The sequence below is a fragment of the Cotesia glomerata genome, linkage group LG2 (assembly GCF_020080835.1).
Source record: "Cotesia glomerata isolate CgM1 linkage group LG2, MPM_Cglom_v2.3, whole genome shotgun sequence".
In the NCBI taxonomy this organism is placed as follows: Eukaryota; Metazoa; Arthropoda; class Insecta; order Hymenoptera; family Braconidae; genus Cotesia; species Cotesia glomerata.
In genome coordinates, this window is record NC_058159.1 from 1,288,656 (window position 1) to 1,313,583 (window position 24,928).

A 24,928-nucleotide genomic window follows, 5' to 3' on the forward strand; every position below is an offset into this window, starting at 1 on the left:
ATAAATTTTTGTGTTTTAATAAAAATCTAATAAAATAAAAAACAAATAAAATCTTTTTACCCAAAGGCACGGCATTAAAATATTTTTATCACCAGCTCACGAAGTAGTGATAGTGATTTAATCAATAAATCGAACACGCTCACGATCCCGTGAACTTGTCGCCTGGGGATTGGATCGTCTTCGAGCGTTCGGAGGTGTATAAGTGGCGCTGAGCCACATCATAATGGCAAATATTATCACAAGAATACAAAACGAAAAAAGTATACTTCTCCCGCAACATGCCACTTTGACGGCCACTTCCACTACTTTGGTACAGGGTGGAAGTGCTGAAGTAACTCGTGTCGGTGATTTATCCGTGATTAATTTACGCGGCTGTGGTCTGTGGTTAACGAGATGCCTCTACCGCTGTCGGAATGGGTGGTAGTCGCTGATGCTCGTGATAAAGCTTCACAATTCACAACAAAATAGATTTCGTCAACATCAAGGGCATTCAATTAAATTAAAGGTTAATTTTAACAGTTGGTGTTTAAATTTGGGTTTAAGAAATTAACTTTTAATTTGTACAAATTTTAGATACAATAAATTGTAATTAATTTTGTTTTATATTTTATTTCAAGTGTTTATGGTATGACATGATGATTAATGATGGTTGTACTTTTTGTGTTGCCTAGTTCACATTACAGTAGTCATTTCATAAATAATTAGATTAGTGACTTTGTATTAACTTCATATTGAACAATTAAAAACTAGCAACCTTGCAGTCACTTCGTGTAATATGACTTGTGTAATATAAATAAAAAAAATTTTTGTTTATTAAATAATTACTTTTGTTAAATTGCACTGTACTTTTTTAAATATTGACGTTTTTAAAAATATAAACTCATTTTAATGTTACACTCATCAAGAGCTTTCATTTGAGTACCCACATGCATTTTTATATATTTTTCATATATACATATATATATATAAATATATAAAATATATGAAAAATTGATGTGGGTACTCAAATGAAAGCTCTTGATGAGTGTAACATCGGGATAAGCTTATATCTTTAAAAATGTCAGTAGTTGACAAGATACAAGGTAATTTCTTAATTATTGATATTTTTAAAGATATAAGCTCATCCCGATGTTACACTCATCAAGACCTTTCATTTGAGTACCCACATCAATTTTTCATATATTTTATATATTTATATATATATATATATATATATATATGTATATATGAAAAATATATGAAAAAATGATGTGGGTACTTAAATGAAAGGTCTCGATGAGTGTAACATCGGGATGAGCTTATATCTTTAAAAATGTCAATAGTTCACAGGATACAATCTCATTTTTCAATTATTGACATTTTTTAAGATACAAACTCATTTTGATGTTACACTCATCAAGACCTTTCATTTAAGTACCCACATGCATTTTTGATATATTTTTCATATATACATATATATAATATTTATAAATATATGAAAAATTGATGTGGGTACTCAAATGAAAGGTCTTGACGAGTGTAACATCGAGTTGAGCTTATATCTTCAAAAATGTCAATAGTTCGCAAGATACAAGCTGGGCACAAAATTTTTCGTATTCTCTTAATATTATAAATCACTAGAATTTAATTTGCGCGAAAAATATTACAAATAATATTTTGTTATTGTTATTACTATTAAATTTCTTGTCTTTCAATAAATAATTGCTATTAAAAATTTACACTGAAAAAAATGAGCATTCTTGTTACAAGAATTTAAATTGTTGGAAATTTTTCAATGAAATCAATTTTTCTTTCATCAAAAACTCAAAGTCTTCAACGAAATACTTCTTGATATTTTTTCAATTTTTTTTTTTTGGCAAAAAAAACTTGATTCCATAAAAAAAAATGTGATTGTATAAGCTAAAGAAAAAAAAAACTGAAAATTTCCAACAATTAAAATTCTTTTAACAAGAGTGTTTTTTCTTCTAAAAAATTTATAGAATGTTATAAATATTTTTTATCTATGCAGTTTAATAAAAATATTTTCCTCATGACTGATCTAAAATTTTTTATTAAACGTAAAATTTTTTTTATCGCCAAAAAAGCATGACATTTATACTACCCGAGAGAGTATCGCGCGTATAATTAAATTTAACGATTATTGTTGGCAAATATTTGGATTCAAATAGTGCAGCAAAAAAATGGCATTGGCGAAAAAAAAAATGAGAAATGATAGTACGAAAATATTCAAAAAAAAAAAACAAAAAGTCTCATCTGAATTATAGAGTGTACTGGAATGAAGTTTGATGATGAGGATGAGGATGAGGATGAGGATGTCTACGTCTGTAATATCTGGAGTCATAGTAGGAGCAAAACGGGAATTTTTAGTGTTATGTGTACTTGAATAATTGGCAGATGTAGGTTGTGGGTCTGTGAAGCAACACAAAAGAATGGTAGAAAAATAATGAAGAAAAATATGAATGAATGTAACTATGACGACTTCGAAGTTCCCGGAATGTAAGCGAGAGGAATTAAATACGACGTTATGACGCGTACACTTGATATGAGAGAAATATAAAAGTTTATGAGCATACATCAACTATGTGACATATTTTCGCACACTACCTACGTCACATTTCTTAAAAGATATATTTTTTTGACGGATAATTTGTTCGTAAAAAAAATTTACCACCGTCAAGAATTCCAACTATTTTTTTTTCAGTGAATAAAAACATTTAAAGCCCTAATTATGTATAAATTTCTTTCAGTACAAATATAAGTATGTAACATAAATAGATTTTTTTTTCTTTTGATTTCATTAAATTTTTTTCTTCCCAAAGAAAAATATTAATTTAAAAAATGTCTTTAGAAACTGTCACTCTGAAACTTAACAGAGTACGAGCTCGTTGAAACTTATTTAATCAAATTTTTTTTTTTATTATTTTTTATTCCGTTATTTTCGTTTTCCAGTAATTTAATCTTCTGCAGTATAAGTTATTTATCGTGACACACCGCTCTTTAATAGGTAAATATTTATAGACGAATTCGATAATTTTATTTATTTTTTTTTTATTTCTATCGAACATAAATCTCACTTTATTTCAAATAAAGATAATTAAGAGTGAACTCTATTATATAAAAAGAGTAAAAAATGTAATTATTTTGTCTCAGTTAAATTAATTTCATTGTTTCCTCAACTATCTCTAGTCTCAACGGTTTTTATCTGTTAGAATAATAATCTCTTTCTGTTTACTCAGCGTCATTGAATCACTCAACTGAATTAAAAGTCCGCTCGATAAATAATGTGGAAAAATTGTTTTTTTATTCGATTATAAAGTTTTAATCGAACTGCGACGTATGCTTATTTCGCACGGATACAACCAACACAAGATTGTATGATAAAAAACACAGGAGAGGGGAGAATGAATTTATGTTTAGCGCAGTGTAACTTTATTTAAAAAAAAAATTATCGTGCCCTGAAAATAAATTTAGGCTCACCGATACTCTATAATGATAAGTATTTAGGCTGCCTTCGAAAATGCTCCATCTCTAGATACATAATTAAGAAATGACCTTTTATCTTGTGAAACATTGAAATTTTTAAAGATATAAGCTCATCCCGATGTTACAGTCATCGAGACCTTTCATTTGAGTACCCACATCAATTTTTCATATATTTATATATATTATATACATATATATGTATATATGAAAAATATATCAAAATGTATGTGGGTACTCAAATGAAAGCTCTGGATAAATATAACATCGGAGTGAGCTTATATCTTTAAAAATATCAATAATTAAGAAATGACCTAGTATCTTGTCAACTATTGACATTTTTAAAGATATAAGCTCATCCCGATGTTACACTCATCGAGACCTTTCATTTAAGTACCCACATCAATTTTTCATATATTTATATATATATATATATATATTATATATATATATATATATATATATATATATATATATATATGTATGTATATATGAAAAATATATCAAAATGCATGTGGGTACTCAAATGAAAGATCTTGATGAGTGTAACATCGAGATGAGTTTATATTTTCAAAAATATCAATAATTAAGAAATGACCTTGTATTTTGTAAACTGTTGACATTTTTAAAAATATAAGCTCACCTTATCATTACACTTATCAAGACCTTTCATTTGAGTACCCACATCAATTTTTCATATATTTATATACATTATATATATGTTTATATGAAAAATATATCAAAATGCATGTGGGTACTCAAATGAAAGCTCTTGATGAGTGTAACATCGGGATGAGCTTATATCTTAAAAAATGTCAATAGTTGAAAAAGTACAGTACATTTCAACAAATATCTTGTGAACTATTGACATTTTTAAAGATATAAGCACATCTCGATGTTACACTCATCAAGACTTTTCATTTGAGCTCCCACATCAATTTTTCATATATTTATATATATTATATATATGTGTATACATGAAAAATATATGAAAATGCATGTGGGTACTCAAATGAAAGCTCTTGAAGAGTGTAACATCGGGATGAGCTTATATTTTTAAAAATGTCAATAATTAAAAAAGTACCATACAATTTAACATTAGTCATTATTTAATGGTGCAAAATATTATTTATTTATAGTTCACAATTCATGACAGTCACATAGTGACTGCAAGGTTGCTAGTGAATAAATAATTGAAGTATTAAATCAAAGTAAAAATTAGTTTTATTTAAATAATAATAAACAAGTAATGCATATGTCATATTAATTTTCTTTCACCCCAGAAACACTTTATCATTCTTTGCTCTTACTAAACCGGCGTCTGATCTCACCCTTTTATCTCATACAATATGAGCAGTGTTTACCCGTGCGTTGTTCATATAATACTGATGGTGATAGTAATGCACTGTTTAGATTGTCGCGTGTGTATAATGTGTGTTTAGTTGTTTAGTTGCCGAGGGGTATATATGTATAGCATTTCTTTACAACAGCCAACCGATTACGTCGTGTTCAACTGTACTGTGTAAATGCATACGGGATGAGAGTTCTCTTATTGTCCATTTATACAATAATAAAAACACAGTAAAGAATATAATAGATAATAAAAATTAAAAAATTGCACTACGTGTTTTTATAAAATTTAATTTTTATAAATAAATTTTCTAGTTTTATTCCATTAATAAAAAAATTTTTTCTTTATTGTTTATTTTAGTCAATTTTTATTTATTTTAATTATTTATTAGAAATTTAATTAATTTAGTAAATTAATTAAATTATTTAATAATTTTTAATAAATTATTCTTCAGTTAAATGATTTAAAATTTTAATGATATTAAAATTAGCAGTCACTTGATTATTTTTTATTTTTTTTTTTACAAATAAATTTGTTCTGAAAAATTATTTTCAAAAAATTGCATTTTTAATTTTTTAAAATTTCTACAAGTCAATTTGTTTCTTATAATTTTTTTCGCCACAATATATTTGTCAAAAAAAATAAAAAAATTTTCAAATATCTGCTTAATTAATTTTCATAAAATTTTGAAAACTTTTGAATTTCATTACAAGTTAAAACTGCGCAGTAAAATTTGAAAACTCGGACATGCGCAGTACACCTGCGCGAAATTTCTGCGCAGTGAAGCTCGAAATCTCGAGAGTTCCGTTGAGCGCCAAAAGTAGACACAACATGGCGGCCGGTCAACAGCAAGCGTCACGTCGGATGTTGTCGTACACATTTATTGAAAAATAATTAACAATATCAAATGATTTAACAATGTTATTGGTTATAATTAAAGATAAGACCTTGTTTAATCGATATTAAGTAAAATTTTAATTAAAATCAGTCAATTTATTCGCAAAAATTAGATGGTAAAATTTAAGTACCGGGAGCATGACAGCTACATTTTTTTTTTGATTAATATTTGAAGAATTTTAGTTCTTGAGATTTTGGTAAGATGTCTCACAATTAATATGATTTAAATATGAAAATTAGAGTAGCGTAACATTAAAGTCAGCAGTTACTTAATAATTTTTTAATTTTATTTAATGTTTAATTATTACTTTTTGCAATATTTATTTTTTTTTTTGCCATAATTTAATATTAAAGTTAGCTGTCACTTGACCATTTTTTAATATTATTTAACAAAAAATTTCTTTCAAAAAAATAACATTTTTAATTTTTTAAAATTTTTACTTTATTTTTTTTATAATTTTTTTGCGCTAATTTATTTCTTAAGAAAATTTTAGAATTTATTAAATATCTGCTACTTCAATAAAAATTAAAGTTGCAATTGAAGTAGCATAACATTTAAGTTAGCAGTCACTTAACAATTTTTTAATTTTATTCATCAAAAAAATTTGTTCCGAAATTTTTTTTTTTTTTAAATTGCGTTTTTAATTTATTAAATTTTCTAAATGTCAATTTTTTTCCTCAATTTTTTATCCAGTAACTTATTTATTAGAAAAATTTTTAAATATCTGCTAAATTAATTTTCATGCCATAATTTTTTTGTAATTAAATTTTTAAAATTATTAACTACCTGTTAAATTAATTTTTATTGAAGTAGCAGATATTTAATAAATTTCAGAATTTTTTAAAAAATAAATTAGTGAAAAAAAAAAATTGACATTTAGAAATTAAAAAAAATTAAAAATGTAATTTTTTAAAATTTATTTTTGAAAGAAATTTTTTGTTAAATAAAATTAAAAAATTGTGAAGTGAATGCTAACTTTAATGTCGTGGTTATCAACATTTTTTTTTGATAATTTCGTATTTAATTATTTATTTTTATTTTTTTTTGACCCCTGACGCAGAAAATAAATTAAATAATTAAGAGGATCTAATAAACTAAATGAATGTCTATTCCTTTAGGAAGTATTTTATTGACTAGACGATTCCTTGAGTAATTTTACTGCGTTTTCATGCAACCAGTGTTTAAAGTGCTATAAAAACATTACGGAAATTCATGACCTACCATAAAAATGAATTATAATTGACGACTCGTAGCATACAGGAACTATATTTTTTTTTTTATTTTATTGGTCTTGTTTGCTCTTTTATTTTACAAGTTTACCGGCTCAAAAATAAGTCACGAGAAGATTTTTTAATTTTAATAAAAATTTAAAAGTTCATGTTTTAATAATAATATCAAAGTTAATTGTTTAGAATAGTCTTATTTAATTTATTAGAGTGATAGTGAAGAGTAAAGAGTGTATGTTTAAGTAAAATTAGTGTTTTGTTATAGAGACAGGATTAAGGTTAAAAATTAAAAGTACTTTTTAAAAAATTAGTGTTGGTATGAAAATAATTGATAAAGTGATAAGTCATTTTTCAAATAATTACCATAATTAATTGTTATAAATTAATTTTAGCAGGAAAAATTTTTTAAAAATTCAAGTAGTTATAATACTAAAGTTAGCCGAAGTTTTTGACTTTTTGATTTTTTGTAATTTATTAAATTAGAACTAAAAGTATTTTTAAAAAAATGCACTTATAGTTTTTCAAGTTTTTTACATGTGGAATTTTTTTTTAATTGTTTAATTGAAATTTTTTCAATAAAAAATTTCTAAAAATTTTGAAATGTCAGCTAACTTCAGTATTATTTTATTTTATTTATTTATTTATTTATTTGGTGTAAATGCCAAGGCACAAAGCCGAATGGCAAAAATGATATACATAAAATTATAATTCACATAAGTACAGCTAATATATACATAATGGAAATATGAAATTTGCATGATAGTATAAAATATAGAATTTATATAATGTTCAAATGGACATAATGTTTTTAAACATATTAAACTTATTAACCAGCTCACTATTTTGTCATTGTTCGAGATTTATAAGAAAATCAAATACTTTTGTTTTGAAGGATTCTAGACCAAGAGAATTTGTAATTTCAGGAGGTAGATCTTGCCAGAATTATTCATCAAGTAGTTTTTTAAAATTTTAAAATACTGTGAATATTTAATATTCTTAAGTTTTAAGGACTAATCTTAAAAGTCTCTTATAATTTATCGCAAAATATCAAAGTTTAATTTTTAAGTATACTACGAATATCTCGGTATTATTAATTTGTAAAACATCGTATGTTAATATGTAAAAGAAGCTTAAAACTAAGAAAGTCTTCAACAACTTTTTAGCTTTTTACTTAAGAAATAATTTATACATTTTCTCTTTCGTCATCTAAGTATTTAAAGAAGCTTAAGTTTCATAAAAAAAAAATTTTCAATAATTCAAAAAAATCTATTTACTAAATTAAATAAGTTTGTTATTATTATTCAACTTGAGTAGCATTTATAAAAAAGAAAAAATAATTAAATTATAAATTTCAAGTAAATATTTTGTCGTAGCAAAAATTTCTTAGAAAATACATTTATATACTAGAAAAGTTTTTTTTTCGTAGAAGATAAATTAATATAAATAATTATCACAATCAGTTATTGGTAATTAGTTGAAAAAAGATCAGTGATAGTGCCGAGTATTTTAAAAACGCGAAGTGAAATAAAAGTGAATAATCCAATAAATTTTTATCACCATCAACAGCAGTAAAAAAAATCATCCGAGGTCACTGGTGAGTAAATTTAAAAGGGTTCTTTATTTTTTTTTTTTTTTTTTTTCATTCTATCTCCATTTTCAACAAATGATCCAATTTGTTAAGCTTATCTTTGAAATTAAAGTTGCTCAATTGTCTTGAATCGAGTAATAAAATAAACTGGAGTTAGTAAATTGAATTGTTAAAAGTTATGCGGAATGCTTAATTCAGCGATCAACTATTCAGGATAAATAAATTTATTTTGAGTAAAACGGCTGCTGGAAGTATAAATTACCCCGGTAAAAAATAATAAACTTTAATAGAAGAATATAAGATAAGGTTCGATACGCTCACCAAGAAGACTTTATCTATTTTCTCAAGTCGTAAAAACTCCCCAGAACCAGAAAGTAGCTAACACACGTTTCGAGATAATGAACTGAATTGTTGTTTAAATTGGTACATAACGTCGTTGTTAAATCAATAATTTAGTGAATGAATACCAGTTAATAGTGGTTTGACCTATAAATGCTACTTCGTTAATTTCTTGGCAACGTCAAGTACATCATCGATGAACATACATCTTATTAAAGAATTATCTTTTATAAGAATGTAAGAAGAAATCCGAATCTCATTATTTTAGATTTTAATAAAAATTAATAATTATTGCACGACTCATAAGCGGAGCGTTGAGTAGTGCTCTACTCTCGGCATTTCAAAAAAAGCCGTTTTCTCGAAACTGAAATTGATTTTTTTTTATTTATATCGCACTTACAGGTTAATCTGAGTGTACTAATATCAAGTCAAATAATTTGTCGGGCACATAAAATATATTTCAATAACAATTATTTTGTTCAACATAGTAAATAATAACATTAAAAATAATCTTTTCTGGACGTCCGTGTGTCTGTGTTTATGCATTGGTGTATGTGGCAGGGAAATTGCTCGAAAAAATGATCCTACCGGAATAATTTTTTTTTTATTATCTTAAGTAACACACTAAGGACTTTTTCAATTAATATGACCGTTCAATTCACTGTCGTTAAATTATTATTTATAAAAAACTAATATATGACTGTGTATTTTTTTGTATATCTATCTATACATTTTATTATAGTATTTTTTTTCCTCACCTTAGAATTATGGCGCCACTAAACCATAGCAGAGTTTTCAGTTTTTTTTTATTTCAATTTAATCAATTTTATTGTGAAAAATGAGAATATGAGGCGTGCACTTTTGGATTTTCCAAACTTTTTATCTTTAATCTGAAATATAAACGATTAATTAAATTTTTAAGTAATGCTAATAAAATAGAAATTTAATTAAGTTCATAATTTGATTTTTGTGTGGTTTTAATTTTTTTTGGTTGTAATGAAAAGGTCAATAAGAATTTTCAATTGAAATATTGTGCCTTGTTGGTTTAATCGCACCGATGTTTGACATTCTCGTGATTGGGAAATTTTTCAAATATTCCTTGAAAATATACCCTCGAAATTTCGACCGAGTGTATCTATATATTGATGTAATACATATTTTAATATACACGAGTGTAGATATGTTTCGAATGTAGTATTTCAGTTCGGTCGCAAGTTTTTGTACGATCTGAACATATCGCGGTTATATAGTGCAGACACGTTTTACTGTTTATTCACCGCTAATGAATTTTCGTCAGATGAGAGGCAATCAGAATGCATCGAGTGTGGCTAACCGTTTCCACTGGTAAAATAAAAGATAAATAGAGAGGGATGAGTGACTATAAAGAGCGGGGGGTGGGATTTGATCGGTCAGTTATTTAACTCTCGATTGTGATCGTGATGACGCCAGTGGTGATGATGCAAAATAATGAGAACAAAGTACGATAAACTTTCAGTGTGAAATGTGTGAAATGAGTTTCTCTGTATTTTCACCAAATATCAAAATTATTGGTACTTTTTATTCAAATTTATAGTAGTTGGGGAAAATTTTAATCAACCGTAGAACTCAATGAATCATCGCGAATATATCACTAGTGATCTGTCGTGAATATTAAATTCAAAAATCGATAAATATGATGATTTACATCTGCGGAACAAATTTTTTACACAAAATGCTGAAAATTTTTAACAATATAATTAATTAAAAAAGTTAGTACTCAAAATCTAGAATTAAAACAACATAATTGGGTACATTCTTCTCTGTTTTAAAGTTAGCAACAGGGAAAATAATTTACATAGATGGCACATTAAAGCCTGTTGATACTTTTTAATCAGTTAGGTAGTTATTAGAAAAGTCTTAGTTGTGAAGAAAACTTAAATTTTTTATTTATCAACTTTTGATTTAGATAAATTTGGATAAAAAATTTTTCTTTCAATTTTGGTGCACGGAAAGAACAAGATGATACTGGATATCATCCCAGATTATACTAAGTGAAAAAACATTTATTTATAGTAATTATAAATTATAATAATAATCATAAAAAAAACTAGATATTAGCTAGTATAATTCAGATTACAATGAGTATAATCCACACAGAAAAAAAAATTAACCTGAATTAACTAAATAATTTTGAAGAATTTTATATTCTTGTTCTGATTAAAAAAAATCTTAAACTAAGAAATTTTTTTTAGTTTAAAAAAATTTTACTTGATTTAAGAATTTTTCGTCTTGATTTAAAACAATGAAACTCTTCAAAATTATTTTCTTGGTTCTAGAAATTTTTTTTTTATTCAAGTTAATTTTTTTTCAATGCAAATATCACGCAGTATAATCTGAATTTTTTTAGCTACTATCTGAAATTTTTTTTCACCACAGATATCACTGAGTATAATCTGGGATGATATTCAGTGTCATCTTGTTTTTTCCGTGTGGAACCTCAAGTAAATATTTTAAACTATTAAAATATTTAAATAAAAATGAAGTTTAACGATACCTTCAATTATTTGTGTATTTTTTATCAAATTGCATCCTGTACTAATTAAAATTTTCTGTAATTCACACGGTTGGCTTAGTTTAATTGATCTGCTGAAGTTTATTACATTCATCCTTTGAAATTCGTTGATGCGTAAACTTAATATTTTTCATGCACATAATTCTCGGCGTTTATTACAGAATTATTTTCAAAAATTCTTTTTAAATTATACCAGAGATGTTAATAAAAAATAAATAACTGTGAATGTGAAAATAAATTGCACGGGTATCAAGGAATTTAATATTAATGTGTAATGAAAGTAGTAGTGAGTAATGAGTAGTGACATTTCATTTGCGATTACCAATAATGCCTCGAGATAGAGACAGAGACGAAAATAGAACGAGGATGATAGGGAAAGAGAGGAAGAGAAAATGACAGTACTATCATGGGGTGGTGATTCAATAATCACTGAAGCCGTGAGCATTCATACACATGCAATAGCTATGGTAGAAGCTATGTAATAAACACATTCCTTCGGTCGACCGGAACGCAGATGACCTGACAATATATTCACCTATTGTATTGGATTAGTCTCATCGTACAAATCGATTTGTGAACTATCTACGATGAAAATTATTCATTAATGAGCAGCAATTTAATCGGGCTTTCATATAATACTCATACATACGTCTACACATATTTACACTAACTGAACCTCATTCGATTATTATTCGTGTTTCATTTTTACTCTTTGTTATTATTATTATTATAATCGATTCAAATTTATGCGGGAAATATTTTTGGGCTACGAAATATTATTGTCGTGTCATTGTATTAGCATGTTTGTTATTACAATCATTAATTAATAAACACAAAAATATGATTGGGTGAATGCTAACAATTGATAATTTGTGTGCTCACGTTCGACGGGTCATTCATAATTATGCTAGGAATATTAATAATCATACAATTGTTGATATGCATTAAAATTATTTTTATCTCATTAAGATTATAATAATTTCAATTGGATGTTTGATTGTTTACGAGATAGGTAAACCGTAGAGAAAATGAATAGGGATAAAAATTAACAATTAATGCACGCCTCATAAGCGAAGCGGATGAGGTTGTGCTCTACACTCGCCTTACAAAAATCAAGCGGTTTCTTAAACTAAAATTGTTTCTATTTATTTTCTACCGCACTTGTAGAACAATATTTACACATAAATGTAATGGAAAAACCCTAGTTTAAACACATGACATTTTTAAAAGACATTTTGCTTTTTAAATAAATAAAAAAAATGTTTAAAAAAATTATTCCGTGGACGTCCGGCTGTCAAATGTATGTATGAAAACTGACGTGGTCACGATAACTGCCGAAAAACTTAACTGATCAAGTTCATTTATTTTTTATATGCTTCAGTATGATTTAAAACTAAGTCCTTTCGAAGATCACGGTCTAATTCAATGTAGTTTATTTATAATTAGCAATAAACTAAAAATTCACTAATCGTTTGTATAGCTATAACTATGTAAATAAGGTTCGTTTACAATACATGCGCAGTACCTTTCTTTTCTGAGTGGACAATTGCGCGAAAGATTTATATTAAAAATATTTGTATTTTATTTTAATCTAATTTTATTATGGAAAATGAGATTATAAGGCGTGCATTTTTGGATTTTCCAAACTTTTGCAGGTCTCATAAGCGGAGCGGATGAGATTATCCTCTATACTCGCCTTACAAAAATCAAGCGGTTTCTTAAACTAAAATTGTCTCTATTTATTTTCTACCGCACTTGTAGGACAATATTTACACATAAATGTAATGGAAAAACCCTAGTTTAAACACATGACATTTTTAAAAGACATTTTGCTTTTTAAATAAATAAAAAAAATGTTTAAAAAAATTATTCCGTGGACGTCCGGCTGTCAAATGTATGTATGAAAACTGGAGTGGTCACGATAACTGCCGAAAAACTTAACTGATCAAGTTCATTTATTTTTTATATGCTTCAGTATGATTTAAAACTAAGTCCTTTCGAAGATCACGGTCTAATTCAATGTAGTTTATTTATAATTAGCAATAAACTAAAAATTCACTAATCGTTTGTATAGCTATAACTATGTAAATAAGGTTCGTTTACAATACATGCGCAGTACCTTTCTTTTCTGAGTGGACAATGGCGCGAAAGATTTAAAAGTATTTGTATTTTATTTTAATCAATTTTATTATGGAAAATGAGATTATGAGGCATGCACTTTTGGATTTTCCAAACTTTTATTAGTTAGAGTACACTATAGATAAGTCGAATAATTTTTTAATTCGACAAACGTCAGCTAGGTAGAGTAAAAATCGGAAAAAAAGATTTTAGCAACAATCAAATCTTTTAAACGACTTCAACATGTTTGTATTGATTCTAACAAATACAATATTCATCAGCAAACCACAAGGATTAAGGAACCAATAATTAATTCATACTCAGCCAAACTCTAAAGCTCTTTAAGTTGGAAAATAAATTTAAAACGATACTTCAAATTATAGTTTAAATCTTTTATTTTAATAAACTATCTTTTAACAAAAAAAAAAAAAAAATGAAATAAAACACTGAAATTAAAGTTAATGGTAATAGTAACGCATAGAAAAGGTCAAATGCGAGTTTGTTTGTACTTTTAAAGGAATAGAGGTATAAAGTAACTAAAAAATAATTATTTTTTGTTAGAAGTACAATTTAGTCATTTGTAGAAAAGTCCTTTGTGATAAAATATTATTCCATGGAAGTATAATTAAAAGAGAAAAGAAGAAATAATAATAATGGAAGTAATTATGTTATAATGAAATTGCTGAGTAACTAGAATGTTTTTATAACCAATGGAAAAAGTTTTTTTGTTAAGCAACTTATGAAACGAGTTTTTTTCTAAGTAAAAACTAAAAGATAAGAAACTAGCGGGCATTAATGATAACGATAGTGAGGAAGTTAAGCAGCATTATAAGGAAATGATTATTAAGATCGTAAATATGTACATTTATTATTAAAACAGAAAGCTTACTGGTCAATCAGTTGCTTTAAAATGGCATTGTAATCAAAATTTGTGTAAGTACGACCACAAAACGTGTCTATAAACGTAACTCGATTACACGCGGGAGTAAACACACTCTGTGGTTGTTGCAACGTAGTTGTTAGGAGGTTGTTCCTCGCTCTATCATCTGGAAAGTAGAAATTACGTTACAGTTAACTTTAATTGCTCTATTAAATTCTACTATTGCTCATAAATATACCTACATACCAACACATGTACACGTTATTTATTGTGCTTAACTATTATTATTTTTAGTGTGTCTGTAATGGGACATAGCCCGCATCAGGTCGTTCTCAAATTTTACTTACATTTCTCTCATTTTACATTCAAGTAAATCATTATTTATTCACTGAGAAGTATCTTTTATGCAAAAACATATTTCATAAATTCTATGCAACTAGAATCATAAAAAGTTTGGAAAACCAAAAAAAGGCACGCCTCATAATCTCATTTTTCACAATAAAATTGATGAAAATAGAATATAAAAAGCAAAATATTAAAAAACAGAAAACTCTGCTATGGTTTAGTGGCGCCATAATTCTAAGGTGAGGAAAAAAAATACTATAATAAAATGTATAGATAGATATACAAAAAAATCCACAGTCATATGTTAGTTTTTTAAAAATAATAATTTAACGATAGTGAATTGAACGCTCATATTAATTGAAAAAGTCCTTAGTGTGTTACTTTAAATAACAAAAAAAAATTATTCCGGTACGATGATTTTTTCGAGCAATTTCCCTGCCATATACACCAATCCATAAACACAGACACATGGAAGTCCAGAAAAGATTATTTTTAATGTTATTATTTACTATGTTGAACAAAATAATTGTTATTGAAATATATTTTATGTGCCTGACAAATTATTTGACTTGATATTAGTACACTCAGATTAACCTGTAAGTGCGATATAAATAAAAAAAAATCAATTTCAGTTTCGAGAAAACTGCTTTTTTTTTAATGTCCAGAATAGAGCACTAACGCTTCGCTTATGAGGCGTGCAATAAGCTTTTTACTTGTTCGCGATAGTATAGTTATTCGTTCAAATTTTGTCAAAAATTTTGTTCAAATTCAAAGTAACTAAAAAGCGTATTTCAATCACTAGCAGTCCGAGGTTATCGATAAAAGTCTTCCAAGCTTCTGTCCATAAATAATACAACAAGATGCAGAATAAATACCACCCCGTGAATTATTAATCTCAACGACAAAATTAAATGTCAATAGAAAATCACAAAACTAGACGACAAAATTCGCAAGGAAATAGATAGTCAAGTAGGTCATTTTATCACTGTCTAGTCTTTCTAGTCTGATGCTCTAGATGGTGCAGTGATAGTTCTTCTAGAAATAGTGAGCTGTAGACCTGGCGAAGATGCAATATTTATATATCTATACGTATATTTACGGATGCTATACAAAATCCCCCGAACCAAATAGAATTCCAACGCGAATGGGACGTTTGTCTTCAACTGATAATAATACGGATGCGCGTTCACGTTCGTTCATTTCCACCTTTCATGGACTAGAAGCAATGCCAATGCCATTGGCATCTTCATCCACGGTATTTTATTTCATACATACCCCGTTAATAAAACAATGCTCGTTCTATTCATTCCCGTACGTTTTTATCTTCAGCATTTCTCCTAATTCCTCTTTTAATTCATTTTATTTTTATTTTATTCACAGTCGGACCTTATGTTTAGACCTTGTCTTCAATAACGTAAAAGTGAAGGCGAATCTATCTTATAAAAAGGGAAATTCAGATCTCAACCTGCTAAATGGCATTCTATCGTTGCATCGTCATTGATTTAATCCGGTCTGTGTCAGAGCTTTGTAATTACTCGGTGAATTCTCGAAACACAAGTCAACGTTGACGATGTCGACAAAGCAGATTGATTGTCTCCCCATTTGCCTAACTATTTATCACTATCACTGTCTCTATTTTATCCGCTCTGTTTAATTCTCTTTTAGATTTCAACGTTACATTATTACCATCTCATTTCTCCTACGATCCTCCTCTTTCGCGTGTCCTCCCTCATCATCATCATCATCATCGGGCAGTATAGATACAATTTCCCGTTTAATTCAACTTTGTTGTGTTACATCGGTTCCGTTCGTTCGTATATTTGTTGACGTTAATCAATCTTTGATCACTCAAATTCAAATCCATCAATTATTAACATATCATTGAATATTAACGGGTGTTTAATCATTAATAACTAATCTTTTTGTCATTTTTCGATATGGCCTGATATATCCATATCCTGATAAGCTCATATCGACGTTTTAATTAGCAATTGGTTTAACTTCTTATTTTTTAGAGGGTGATTTTTTAATATTTTGATGTAGCAATAGTCTATTTATAAATTATTTTAATGATCCAAACCAAAATATTATACCTCTATTAGATATTAAATTGTTTTTTAAAGCGATAATAAATTTTGAACTAATTGTTTTTTCATACTAATGGAAGATTTTCTAAAATGGAGTTAGACAATTTGCTAATTAGAACGTCGATATGTAGCTTAATAAGAAAATCGGCTATATCGATCCATATATGAACTTTGTAGCTTATATTTCGACATATCTGCGTTATTATGACTTGATATGTCCATACAAAATTTTTGAATTAAAAGTAGTGTTAAAAATTGTCAACAGATGGCGTTTGATAACTGAATCTTCTCCTTTCTAGAGAGTGAAATTTGATGGGATAAGTTTAAAAATGATAAATATTTTGTCTTATTTTTTTGATGAGCTTATTTGACATTGATTTTAACTTTAATCGGCTACTAAACTAATTTTTGTTTAATAAAATATGTTTTGACGTGCAAATTTTTGAAAAACCAAAAAATTTAAGAATTGTAATAAATTATTTTTTTATTCTTACAAATATAGTTCGACAGGGCTAAATTTGACTTTATCAGGCCATTTATGGCCAGATACGAAAATTAGTCATATCAAAAATTTTTTTTACTCAGTTATATTATTCATAATGAACAATTAGACTTTTCAGTGTATTGAAGATAAAAAAATAATTTTTTTGTATTCCTTAATCTTTTCCGTTATGATAGATCCGCTATTTTTCCCAACGGATTTGCATAAAACAAACAACACAAGGGTACGAATTGAAAGTCAATTGTATATTTGATAAAAATCATAAAGTCCGAACAAGCTGTTTTAGAATAGAATTGTTATATAGCAAAGCAGCGTGATACAAATCCACAATAGCTTATAGAAAATATGAATAATTCCTTTTAAAGTACTTTCTCTAAAATTCACATTTGCTAATATTTAGCAAATCCTCATATAAACTCAGGCTTTGATTGCCATAACAGTCTAATAGAAATGGAGTTATCCAATAAATGATCCCGCTGTGATTTGAATAATTTGTGGGAATTAATATTAATAAACCGCAGGAAATGTTTGATGTATTATTGATTAAAAAAATCTCGATATGTATCAAATTAATTAAAGGCCATACTATGGCCTATCTGTTATAATCAATCTGCATTTAATGAAAGTGCAATGGATTATATTAAAGCCTATTAATTAAAGCATGACAGTGTGATTTAAATTTAATTCTAACTCTAGATAGTCATTATAGATTTATATCCATGTGATGTGATAGTTTAAAATCAAACGAGATTAATTACTCACCGTTAGATCATTCTAAATGATAATCATTCCTGTATTTATTCAACCTGAATAGGTCATATTATTGTCACGTTATTATAACCTATGATAATTATCATTAATGTTAATTGAAAATTCAATTTATTTAGACGATCATGTTTGTTTCATGAATATATCAACGTTTGGGTAAATAATTGTCATAAATTTACTGATTATCCAATGATAATTATTTCAAGTGATAATTAGAAATATCCAGTTGGTATTTTTTTTTCAAAAAAACAATTAAATAAATAAATTCCTTCAGAATAAGATAATAAAATAAATAAGAGCGTGATGAAATAATACAATAGTTGAGTTAAGTAGCTTAGAGCTAGATTAAATGTCGATATCAGATGTCTTGCGAGATTATCGATTAAATCGGTTGCTGACAGAGTTAACACATCGATCAATCATGCACTAATGTCTAACATAATATCTCATAACACACGCACGCACACACAAACGAAAGTACTCAACTATACTATAATACTGCTAATGTTTGAATGCCATGACGTTAAACACTAATAGATTTGCCATTTGATAATGCTCTATCGATCAATCACATGTTGTTTTCAAATCTACTCTCGTGAAAATAGTCTAATGTTTTGACGTTTATTAGATAACTTTTGGATAATTAAACACAGTTTAGTGTAATCTCGATAAATTCTACAAATCTAGATTCAATTATTCTATGGCTGATTGGATACTCGAATTCCCATTTCATTATTTATCAGTGATTATGATAAATGATAGTAAATGGACTGAAACAATTTTATTGATGCAATTCTGTTTTGTTTTTATTTGTGGTTTGTAAGTAAATTGCATTTTTTTGTTGTTAAATCTTTATTTTTATTAATTTTTTTTTTTTTTTTTTTTTTTTTTTTTTTTTTTTTTTTGGACAAAACAAAAAAACAAAATTTTCTTTATTCTATTTTGATATGTTTTTGAAAACTTCAAAGTTTGAATATAAAATTTTAGGTATTTTTTATGTGAATGTAAAATCATTATAAAGTTTTCAGAATTTCAATTCTACCGTATAAAACTTCAATTTTTATGAACTCAAGTTTTTGAATTTTGACAACAATGTTATTAATGTTTCCAAACTTAAAACATAACACCTCGAAAAATTCCAAGTCTAACCGGTCAATCGTTTTTCATATTTTCACAGTGATTCGTTTCACTGAATTTACGATAATATACATGTTATACGGATAATAAATTCTTATTAATAATGTCATCGGTGACTTATGTATTACAGCGATAAAAATCTCATAGTATTCAATCGAGATATAAAATAGTATCTAGTAATATATCTGGAATTTATTTGAAAATGTTCTTACTTCATATGTACTCTTAAAACCGCCGTTTTATCTAGAATAGAATCGTAAAAAATTTTTGGCACGAAAAACATGATCATTAATTTTCTTTCATCATTTTATTATAATTTATCTTCTTTTTGGCAGAAGCTTTTATTTATTATACGAAAAATGTATTAGCGGTATCAATTTTGTTAATTCGCGTTTAGTTGATCAGAACTTTTTGAGCAATGAATATAACAGTAAATCTCCATAAATGATGGATGGTACCACTTCGCAGAGATTAATATACCTGGGGTCCTAGTTCGTATCAATCGAGTAATTACACATTGAAAGGATTAAGCTGTGTTTATTTTGAAGATAATTAATTAACTCGTCATATCGTGGGATATGAGTTTCTTTAGAAATATCCCTCTGACATCAATACAATGCCAAATATGTTATAGAATAGTTACTTTGATATTTCGATAGAAATTCAGTAGGATTTAACTTGTATTAATATAACGTCGTTTGATTAATGAGCGCTATTTTATTATCTTTAAAAATTTTGTTTTAATTCCAAAATATTCAGCTTAAAAATTAACACGATTTTTATTAATGTGGTACAAATTGTTATTTGTAATAAAATATAATAATATATTATGAAACTGAGTGGATAACTCTTCCGGCGGGGAAAAAGTTGGCGCAACGATCGAAGCGTGTGTGCCAACACATGAACGCTGAAAACCTTATCCACTCACTTCACACATAAATAAATGTAATTAATTAACGTAATTAACATAATATTGAGTACAATGTTGTAATTAAATGACAATAGTAATTTAATAATGGAGAGATAAACAAGTGCAAATATTTATTTATGTACAATATTTTATTTTTAACAAAAGTAATGAATTTAGTCTAAATTTCACAATGTAATATGAAAATTTGTTAATTTATTATGATATTGTAACCAATATTTGCACGTTGATTAGTTTTATTTAATAATTAATACAGCAAATTTTGAAAATTAATTCTATTGCCGACAGCACTATTTTAAGTCAATTTTACTGAAATTTTGAATAATTAATTGTTAAAATAGGCTATTGCTGGTTAACAGATCGATGAATTTCACAATAATAATATTTGAGAATACAATTACCGTATAATCAATTGAAAATTGAAAAAAAATATTCAAAAAATCACAAAAAAATCTGGAAATCAAACGCGGGGATGTAAATTTGAAAATTATAAATTTCTAATAAAATAATAAACTAATCACCTGTTTGGACTAAAAACCTTATAGAAAATGCGAAAAAGATTTAATTGATATATAATAATTGTCAGAAAAAAATTTATCGAGAGGTTTAGAGCCTAATATATCATGGCACATCCCAGCTCATAAACCCGGGGATGTAAATTTGAAAATTCTATAATGAACTAATCAATTTTTTTGCCTGAAATCAATAACTTCCCTTTTTCCAAAAGCATTTAACTTTCTTAGCGGGAAGTAAAAGAAGAAACAATTATGAATATTTATCAACGAAATATGAACTTCTAAAACCCTTGAATCCATTGTTTTTTGATAAATAAATTCAGTTAAACATGATTTATAGCTATTTTTATTTTTCCGCTAAAAAGCAAGTATGAAGCGTGTTCCAAAGGGAGTAAAAGAAAGCTAGCGTGTGAAAATTTTCTCACAAAATTTAATGGGAAAGTGTCACCTGAATACATAGCGCAGGGTTGGTTATATGAGAGTGGAATTTGCATAATACTTTGGCAGTTGCAGGGTGTAAAAGACGACAAGGATGAGGAGGAGGAGAAGGAGGAGGACGACGACATGGGTGTTATGCAAGGCACGATGAGAAAACCGTTGCAGTTAAGTGTCACGCGGGGCTAATATTGTGTTTAATGGAGAACGATAGTCTAAAAAGTGAGAGTAAATTATGAATGAATGAATAATAAACATGTGAATTACGCGGATATTTACACACGGTCACAAACTATCCAATATTAAACCCCCACACACGCCATAAATGTATCTTCCATTTATGACGCTATTTATATTTATTTTTTTTTTTATTTCGAGCGCTTAGCGTTAAATCGCGCAATTAGAGCAGTACATTTATTGCGACTGCTCGTCACAGTGATGCATTAAAACCTTAAATAGCTATTTTACGTATCTACTACACATACATAGACAAATATGTGAATTATATGTATATCTATCTTTGTCATTAAGCCAATTTGAATATGTCGCATGGTCATTGAACGCAATGTCTGAATTACCACATAGAATGCTAATGGTTGTCACACGTAAGGATCATAGACGCCAGTAACACGCACACATAGATGTGTGCACACGTGCACGAAGATGGACACGTGATTCTAGTGTCACATCACTCCTCCTTCTCCCACCAGTTACTGTACTGTACTATATTGTACTATGTTATGCTATGCAATGCCATATGTATAGTATGTTCACATGCAATAGCTCTTTGTGAATAGCTTGCACCAGAGAAAGGGAAGGACAGAGTTAGATTTCGCTTGAACAGACCACAATGAGACTATTCGGAAGCTCAGCCACTTTACTATTGTCTGTGTGTGTACATGTGAATAATTTATATGTGTAAATGTTAAATTATCACATGTGTGTTTAACTAAATTCCCATATGCGTACATATAAAGGAATGGTTTTATGTAAATTGGTTTATTTCTAAAAGCTCTATTTAGCAGCTGATCAACCCTGCGAATAGATCACTACCGTGTAAATATCTTTGTAATTTGGGTTGAATTGTTTAATTAAAACTTTCAATGAGATTGTTACTGAGAGTTCAAAATTTTGAAGTTTAAATAATTTTTATTTAACTCAAGTTTCAACGACAGCTGAAAATAAATATCATTTTATTATTGAGAGAGAGCAAGGTTTATGATTAAATTAATACGGGTAACTCGACATCAAGTGTCACTTGTTCTATAAAAAACTTCTTGAACTGAAACGTGAGCGATAATTGAAACTTCATTTTTATGAAACTTTTTACAAAATTCTATGAATAAAGAGCCCTTTATTTTGCATTTTATAATCCAATTTTTTTCTCTTTTTTTTTTCTTGCAATAGATATATAATATGAAAAATTTGAATATAAAAAGGATTTAGTGAATTTTACGAGTTTGTAGTACGCGAGAAAAATGAATTTTTCATATTATGACTAATGAAATTTCGTTGGATATAACCAGCACACATTTAAGTTGTCATTTTGATATTCACGTGTATTGAACAATGGGTAGAAGACAAATCACGTCGCGGTAGCATTTGTCACAACTGACTTCCCTCCGGCGTGACTGCCTGGATATTTAGAGTAGGGCGTGATAGTGAAACTGTTCACATATTAACTATACGTTTATTTGCGCCAAAAGTTTTGCAAATTCTCATACTCTCTTCATTTTAAGAAAATAATCGGAAAAAATTCACTAAAAAAGTAAATTTACAATGGTAATGTTCATTGATCGACTCAAAAATTGTGCTAGTGCATCCACAAGTCTTGAAAATAACCACTTGCAGTGTATTTTATATTTTATATAATCACTAGCTGCTACTCGACCGCTCCGCTAGGCGCTTTATAGAATTGCATTTTTAGATCTAGACTTGAAATTTAATCAGAGTATTGTTTTGACTTGCACAGATTCCCAATTCTATCGAATTGCCATCCACCTTTTATCCATCTAATTATTCTAGCTAATATTCATTGTAACTTTCAATGTGCAATCACTATAATATTCCTGTGTCTTTCTTACAAAAATGAATAATAATTGATATGAAAAAAAAATTTTTAATGAGCATTGAAAGTTTTAGTTAAAGAAATTGCAGGTCTCATAAGTGAAGAAATTTGCCTAGTATATAAACATAACCAATAGTATTAAAAAATTTATTTTAAACAAATGACAATCGAATAGAATAAATTAAGTTACAAGAAAAATTCATTATTTCTAAGTCAAAAAAATATAGGTTCCGGATAAGTAATCACCAACATATCATATACTAAAACCTTCTTCGAAACATGCTGCATCTTATGGTGTAAGTATTATTCCGATCGGTTCAGTAGTTTTCGCAGTATAACCGGACAAAAAACCGGCTCTCCATTTAATAGTATAGATTTTTCCGGTCTGAAAGAATCAGGTGGACAATTGTCAGCAACAGCAGAAGGTCACGAGACATTTCAGTTATCACTCGCGACGGGGGTCGAAAACGAGTCAATCGGTGGTGGTGTTAGTCTCCAACCTAACACTACCGTGGAATTTTATTCAGAAGCGTGACGTAAAATCGAGTCTCAACTCGTATGAGCGTAATTTATCGCGTCCGGGTCGCGAACTACTTCGTTCGTGATTTTCACCGAAAGAGGCCAATCCCCATACCAGTAAAGCTTAACTTCCGTGAGGGATATAATACATTTGGCGTGCCAGTGGTGGTTGTGTCGGCACCTCGTGTTCTCTTTCTTTCACACCTTTCTTCGGATTCTTACTCTTATTCTCATTATTCCCGCGATTGTTACACCTCCCCTTTCCTTTCTATATCCACACTGCACTCAACCAAACTATGCATTAAATATATATGTGTATAACGAGATTCTGAAATTATTATTCCTGACTCTTCAATTTCAGGTTAACGGGCTTCTCGTATATAGAAAATCCCACGTCGATCGTATTATTTTCACCAAAGATTCTCTTTTACGTTTACATACTATATATGATCTCGTGTTCGAATAAAAATGAAGTGTTCCCAATTTGGGTGTGTCTGCTATTTTATTTTATCTTCATATTAAACATTTCAATAGTTACGCCGTGGTGTAAAAAATATTTTTTAGTTATTATTATCAGCGCGATCCTAAATAAGGAATTAACAATGTAATTAGAGCCATAATCAAGATAGGTAATTTTTTGTTAGTAGAATATGAAGTTTGCATCTATAATTTCAAATTCGTGGTACAGAAAGTTGTAGAAGTTTATTATTGTAGCTCATTATGAGTATTGTTGTTTTGCTTATTTAACTTCTCATATCTATGTATAAATATTCATTAGATGAACTTTTATTTACAGGTAATTAAATTAAGTATCTATTAGGAAATATCGGTTATCAAATTTAAACATAATTACAAATTTATTAATTCAAAAATTTCAAATTGAAATCCGGAAATTCAATTTTTAATTTAAATCTTTTGATCAAAAGTTAAAAAATTCATTCTAGTTTTGAAATATAAAGATTAAAAGTTGTAAAATAATTTTTTAATGAAAATTAACTTTTATTGGCTCATTTATAAACTTCGACAATTTTTTCCTTTGGACAAAAATAGGAAAACATACATTCAAATATATGAAAGATTAATGTCTACATATATAGTTAATGTATGCTCTGAAAATAAAATTAACTTGATTCAAGAGAAAAATTTTTGAACCAAAAAAATCTTTTTGAAGAGTTATATTGACTGGTGAAATC